The sequence below is a fragment of the Furipterus horrens genome, unplaced genomic scaffold (assembly GCF_987537825.1).
Source record: "Furipterus horrens unplaced genomic scaffold, mFurHor1.1.pri manual_scaffold_2, whole genome shotgun sequence".
NCBI lineage: Eukaryota > Metazoa > Chordata > Mammalia > Chiroptera > Furipteridae > Furipterus > Furipterus horrens.
This window is the reverse complement of record NW_028327172.1, coordinates 74,712,647-74,720,331: the sequence shown is the minus strand read 5'-3', so window position 1 is coordinate 74,720,331 and position 7,685 is coordinate 74,712,647. Positions and strand designations below refer to the sequence as shown.

Sequence of the window (7,685 nt, the reverse complement as noted above, 5' to 3'; positions counted from 1 at the left end):
GTATGTGTGTGTATGCATGTGCATATACAATATTAATATAAAAGGGTTGAAAAACATATACATATTTATACCAATTACAAAAAAATCATAGAGGAAGGAAATCCTAATTCCAAAATGGGCATCTGCAGTCCGGGAATAGACATGAGAAACAAGGGGGAGGCAGTCAACCAACTATACCATCAAACTGCCAACCTTATAGACTCAAAAGCTGATAAACAAAAACTAACAAAAAAAATTAAAGGAGCAGCATTAAGTTTGAAGAAAGAAGAGAGGCAGAGATGACTAATTCCATCTTGCCATTTGGATTAATAACATAAGAAAAAAGATTCTTGTGTAGATTTCACTGTATAATATATTTAAACTTACCGCAAACCAGATCTAGGATCAGATAAGCCAGATGGAATATCCCTGGACCAATCATCAAATTGTTCTTGTTCATATAGTTTCAACTGCTCTAACAGATCTTCAGCACTTCGATGAAAAGAGTGAAATCCTGACAAGTCAGGCAGAAGACCCTCTGCTATCTTGATGGTATCATCCACCTCAATAAGCCAAATTACAAAAATATTTATTATTTAAAATCTAACAAAATTAGCATAAAATAAGCCCACTTCTCTGATCTGTGATTCAGGAATTATTTTCCCATTTACCTATAAACAGTATAATGGAAGATTTGCCAGTGAATATAAGAATATCAACCCTGAGTTTGCTTCTCAATTATACAACCTCAGGATAGCAAAACACAGAGGGTAATGCATACAAGGCATAATCTGAAAGGTAAGGGAAATTCAGTTTCAAACACCAACAATTCAGCAAGACTCCTAACCATGTTAAGCAACACTTTGGGCCTTTTGCTACATATTCTGGTTAGTATCTCAAACAACAGTTAGGCCAATTTGAATGACAATTTAAAGAAGAGAAATCCCTTTCCTTCATAACTTTACAAACAATATTGTAAGACTCTGGAAAGCTGGTGGACAAAATTAAGCAGAAGAATATTACAGAAAATAAAACATCCAAAATACAAACTTGAATAAGTAAAAATCTTAAACATGCTGGCCTTTATAATACTATCTGTGCAGTGTAAAGGATGCTTTCCTCTTCATTATTTTTTCAGAAGGCAACTAACCTGGAACAACTGCAATTGGCATGATAAATGGTTTGATAATTATCTCTATATAAGGAAGGAGAAGAACCATTACAACTGCCTCAGCACACTTTTTCAGAATTCTACATTTCACATGAAAATTTGATGATTATGCCAAGGAAAACAGAAAATGTCCTTTTAATGTTTTCTCTATAGTTATAGAGTGACGTCTACATTAATTTAGCACATTTTATGATTACCATTCTTCAACTTTTATTAAAATGAATACCTTCATTTCCAACTGGAGATCCCACACTATATTACTGACAACTTCTGAAAAGTTTTTGGCAGAAAGCAGTCCCGATGGATCACCAGGAATTCCTCGGCACCAATTCTCAAAGTCTAATCGAAAATCTATAAAATGTAATTCAAATAAACGATAAGCAAAGATTTCCTAAGTATACTCCACGTTCCAAGAATGATGTCCAATGTTGTAAATAGAAAAATAATAAGAATTAGTCCTTTACCCTCAGGGGCTGTACCATATCAAATGAGACAGAGGAAAAAAAATGGGTAATTTTACAAAAATGTGTCATTTGTAACAGAAACAGTAAATTAACCTTTAGTGAATACAGGTCATAAATGTATTCCTAATCTTAAATGGTATACAGAAAAGAAAAAGGAACCTACAAAAATATTTTCTCAAGCAAATACTAAAATCCCTGATAAACTTTTACCTTTCATTGAGTCTACAAGCCTTGCCAGTAGTTTATCTTTCTAACATCAATTCTTTGCTTATAATTGGACACTTCATCAACTCTTTATATTTCAAAAATGACTGAAGAAGCTAATATAAGTATGTTTAGCTCAAGTAGACTGCCTTGGTAAATACATATATATCTCCTAAAGTAACTTAAAGAAAATATTAAAAGTAAAATATTTCAGGATTTTACCTGTTATGGACTATCTTGAATTTCTGAAATGTAATTTTTCAATTTTCCTGCTATTTTTATTCTGCAGGTGAAATAATCTTTTCATATTGAGATATTGCAGTTTTCCACAAAGGCTAATAAACAAATTATCAATATTGTTAGACTTCAATAATTAAGAAATCTTCCTTTAGCTTAACAACACAAACCAAAAATTGTATTTAGAAACATGTATATTCAACCTCAGAATATAGATTATATTGCACCAGATTCAGGTCAGTGAAAGGTTCAGATACTCGAGCCAGGATTTTCTCTTCACTAGAAAGAAAAAGAGAGAGAAGCTTCTCATGAATTGTTCTAACAGCCAAGACCTAAAATATGAAATATTAAAACAACAAACTTATTTAAATCAATAAATCTGCAGAAGTAAATCTAAAGCCTAAATACACTAGGCAAGAATTTCTTTACCTAGGTTTTCTGAAATGAACAATAAAACTAAAACTATAATTTTAAAACTAGAATTACTACTCATCAATATTCCAAGTAGCACACATGTATCAACACATCAACCAGTATGCTCAAATCTAGTGAAAAAATATAAAATGTAAGTATTTTTTAATCCTCACCCAAGGATATGTTTTTATTGACTTAGAGAGGAAGAGGGATAGAGAGAGAAACATCCATCATTTGCCTCCCATATGCACCCCAACCAGGAATCAAACCCACAACCTAGGCATGTGCCCAGCAGGGACCAAACCTGCAAGCTTTTGGTTCACAACACTACAATCACTGAGCAACCCTGCCAGGGCTAAATCTAAATATTTTAAAACTACACTTAAGGTTCTTTTAAATTTTAGCTTCTTTCCTCCTTAATATAGTACCTTGATATTCATAATTCTCCATTAAATTGCAATTCTGACAATGAAACAATATTAACAACTCTATTATGTACAATTTACAAACAGTGGGAAAACAGATTATTGTAATTTGTGTTAAAATTTCCACTAACAAAAGATGATTGAAAAGTAAGTAAAAATACTATAAACTTCCATTTGGGTCAGAAATATCAGTACAAACTCATAATTTATTTTTATCTTGCTAAAAACAAAACACCAATTTATAAATCCTGCCCACTGAAAAGGCCTAAAAGCTTTAATAACTTAGTAAAATTGAACACTTCCCCAACCAGATTTGTGTTGCCAAATACCATTTTCCACTAAAAGAACCAGGTTCTTCGGAGAAATGGCTGATTCCATGTATAAGACAAAAAATATAAAAGATGGGCTGGTATATTTTGAGGGGCTTGAAAGTAAGGAAATTATCAAAAAAATACTGGATTCATGTCAAAATGACACAGGAGCCAACCTACAGGAGGCACTCAGTGACCAACCATAAAACAATTTAAATAAAATAATACCAATAGTGGGTAGAAATACATAAAATATAACAACTCTTGGGTTCATAATACTATTACTGAAAAACATTTCATTGATTGCCTATGGAAGTTGTTATGACACTAACTTATTCATTGTTCTAAAAAGCGATTAGTAAAAGGAAAGCAGTAATTGCATATACTGCTACTCCTATACAGACTTTACTTCAGGGTAAGTAATACATTGATGAGGAAAAGTTCTTCCATCATCAGTAACAAATGTAGAAAGAACAACAGAATTAGAAAATCCCCATTTTACATCTCCTCATGGTCATTAATGGCTCTAAAATCATTAAGAAAAAATAGACAGAGAGCATTATAACAGTTGGATCAGGCTAACCATACCTAAGCCCACACATCAAACTAAAAGTGTGGAGGAATTGATGAAGCAGCTGAGACAATCAGAGAAAAATGAACATTGGATAGCTATAAAATAATACTAAGAAATTACTATAATTTTGTTGGACACGATAGTAGTATTGTCATTACGTTTGAAGGGTCAAAGTATATGATTTCTTGAATTGGCTTTGAAAATACTCAAGCAAAAAGAAAGAGAAGGCAGGGTAAAAAAAGATGGAATAAGAACTAAATAATGTCAAAAACTGTTGAAAATGAGTTATGACTAAATCGGCATTCATTATACCATTTTACTTTTAAGTATGTTTGAAATTTTTCAAGATAGAAAGGTTTAAAAAATCCAAAGAAACTGTTCCATAAGCAGAAGAGGAAAAAGTCAGCTTTGCAATCTTTGCATAGTCTCTTCTTCCCTGTCCCTTAAGCTAAACATAGAAGTCCTACACTGAAACTCGTAACTTATGAAAATTAAGCAGTTGTCTCAAATATTTCCATTGAATACACCCCTAAAAAGCTGTCCTCCCTGAAAACAAGTTCAGTCGTCAAGAGAATGTCTGATAGCTTCCATACAAGGGGATTATCTTTTTTATAATCCAGAACAACAGAAGTTCACAATTTACAAGCTGAACAGTCACACACCAAAGAAAATGAAAGCCGGTGGAAACCAGCACTCAGTGAACGCCCACTGTGCACCTGGCACTGTGCCATTTGAATGTCACAAACTATTTCACATAAACTTTAATCCTTCTTCTCTCCCCAAAATATAAAGAGTTCCTATCAAATGTATAACTTATTAATTAAAAAATACGTTCATAAACAAGTGAGGACCTACTTCACACTTGAAGACAAAGAGCCAAATAACCAAATAATACCTCTTCAAGGCGTTTGCCGAGTTTTTCCAGGAGTTTCAGGGAAATATTTTTCATTTTTCCATGGATGAGGAACATAGCACTACCACACCTGACCTGTTAGATGATTACAGGCCATAACCCACTGTTCACAAATTGAAATACCAGCTTTCAGATTTTCTTTCACAAGATAATAAGGATCTTCCCACAGGTGCAAAATTCCCAACTTTTTCTGAACAAATCTTCTAAATGCACCACCTAATACACCTAATAAAACATAAAGCAAAACTTTAATGGAAATGTCTTTTTACAAATATTATAAAATACATGCTTATAACAAAATTAACATACAAATTATCAAACTAAGTTTCTGTGAAGTACCTCATGCACACCATTAGACTAGCACTGTCAATAACAAATATTTTTCAAATAACAGAAGTAGTTTTGCATCTTGCTGTAAATCACATATATCTTTAAAGTGCAGAAATAGATATACATTTTTAAAGGCTACAGAGCCTTCTGTATGGATGTAGCATTATATAACTAATTCTCAATCGCTATTTGTTACAAATAATGCTGCAATATCCTTATACACACACTTTATGTACTTGTCTAGTATTCCTTTAGGATAATAATGAGAAGGGCATTTTCTGAGTCAAAAGTATTTATACTTTTAATATTGAGAGATAAGCCAATATACTAAAGAACTTTTCAGTTCATTACAAAATAAATTCTAAATTAATACATGCATAGGAACTAAAAATCTTTGTAAATTTAGCTGTATTAATGATCCAAGAATTTGATACACATTTTAAAGTAGTCAACTATATACACATATCTATTTAAGTAAGTCTATATGATTTGCTTTAAGAGTTATTTGAAGTAACAATTATTATGGTAAGAAACACTTAAAGAAAAAAGAAAACAAAAACAAAGAGGATTTCAAAAATTATTTCTTTACTAGTACCTATGATATCTAAGAGATGTAACATCTGTGACTCAGGATAATGATCATTCTCTGTTTGTCTCCATGCATCATCGACAACATCCCGAGTAGTCTCCACCAAGTTAACAACTTCCAATAAAGATAGACTGTCCAAGTAATAACACTCCTAAAACAAAAATTCATTCATTTTTTAAAATAATCATATATTTACCTTGGGCAATATAGTCAAAATGTTCTCAGACTTTTTCAGTTGCTACAACTCTAATATGTGCCATGTTATTTTTTTCCCTTTTCTACCAGATGATGCATTACTTCCTTATGCAAACATTCTCTAAGTTCTTTCACAAACATAAATTTTGTGAAAGCCAGAAAAACAGTAAGAACGGCAAAAAAATCTATTCATTTATTTTTACACTTGGCCTAATTTTCTTTAAATTTGGATTCCTTTCTTTAATTTACCCAAATGGATTTAGTCTTAATGCCATATATATACTACCCGTTGTAGCTGGTCTATCTTCATTCATTTACTGTATTGCATAATGTTACCAATAACACAATCACAGTATGCGGTTTATTATTCTACATGTCATCAATGCTACAAAAAACAGTTTAAAACCATTTTAAACACTTCATTAAAATAGTATTGAAATAATACTGGAAACAAATAGAAAATGACTTTATATTTATTTTGAAAAAAACAGACTTTTAATAACCATAATTAACATGGTCACTTATTTAAATTTTCTGTAGCTACATCAAGGAATAATTATCAAGTAAGTATAAAACTAATACTTTTTAAATTACATATTACTTCAAAGTGCTAATTTGAATAAAATGAACATTCTTTCAAAAGAACACATACTAACTGCATGTAGAAAAACCTCTGTTAGTATATTAAATTTGCTTTTCCTTATCTACATTCAGAAAAATAATTGTTTGAGAAAAATATTTACTAGAGCTTAGAACTTAACTTCTTTAAAAGTTTAGGTTTTTAAGTTATATTCAATACACACTTTAAGTAAACCTTGATATATATACAGGATCTTTTTTGTTACAACCATCAAGTAATGATTTTAAAAGAGATAAATTTATTAAAAATAGAATCCTAAAGTACTTTTATATAAAGCCTAATATGTAAATGTATGAATCACATACTCTCACAATTGTTTCAAGTAATTCTCTAGAATAACTGATTCTTTCTTGACTAATCTGTTTATTTCCGTGATGAGCCTGTTCTATCTAAAACTGGAACTCATCATTTGGTGAAGGAATACCTGAAAAAGTGAAAAATATATATATGTCAATTGAAAATGAAAAGCCAAAAAGTAATCTGGTTTATTTGCTGATTTCGAATGTTTCCTATATTCTTGAGGACACACAGAAAAAAAGTTTTATGATTTCTACCAACAGAAATTTCTTACTTGAAGCCACTGGAAATAGTAACAATACCAGATTTATACTTCACATCAAGTGTACTGCTCAGTGTGATACCCATATGCTTTTGTCTATCAATCAACCTATACTGTCAGTCTGCTGCTTAATCCATGAATCTGCTTCTCCAACACAAGACTTTCCTAAATCTGATTCCAAGACCATTCATGCTATTGAATATAACCCAAATTGGAAATGATTATGATTTAATTTTTAAAAGTTTGTAATTTAATTTCAAGATACAAATTAAAAGTTTTACTTTTAAATTTGCTTTAAATTTTCCAATGAACTGGACAATCTCTACTTTCCTAATTACATGCTAGAAACAAATGCACTATTCTGAGTCTGTGAAATTCAAAAAGCATTTACTTTATTAATCAGTCGATGAATAACACTATATCCAATACTTTAAAATAATTATTTGTACATATCAGTCGATGAATAACACTATATCCAATACTTTAAAATAATTATTTGTACATATCATGCATTTCAATTATATGTTCATATGAGTAATAATTTTTCTATAGCCATGATAAAATATAATTAGCTTCAGATAAAATAAGTTTTAAAATAAACGTCAATGGCCTATTATCTTTACAAGGTATATAATTAGGGTCAATCCTCATTATTCAAGGACCCTGTGTTTAGAAATTCA

The 7,685-nt window shown here is 30.8% G+C and overlaps 1 long non-coding RNA gene across 1 annotated transcript; it reads right to left on the bottom strand.

Moving 5' to 3' along the window:
* Positions 1-1,380: 1,380 nt before the first annotated feature.
* Positions 1,381-5,766, bottom strand: LOC150018843 (uncharacterized). The gene is made up of 3 exons (XR_016509228.1): positions 5,618-5,766; positions 4,675-4,917; positions 1,381-1,501 (listed from the first exon to the last, which is right to left on the bottom strand). It is a non-coding gene; the product is annotated as an uncharacterized LOC150018843 (long non-coding RNA).
* Positions 5,767-7,685: the final 1,919 nt, after the last annotated feature.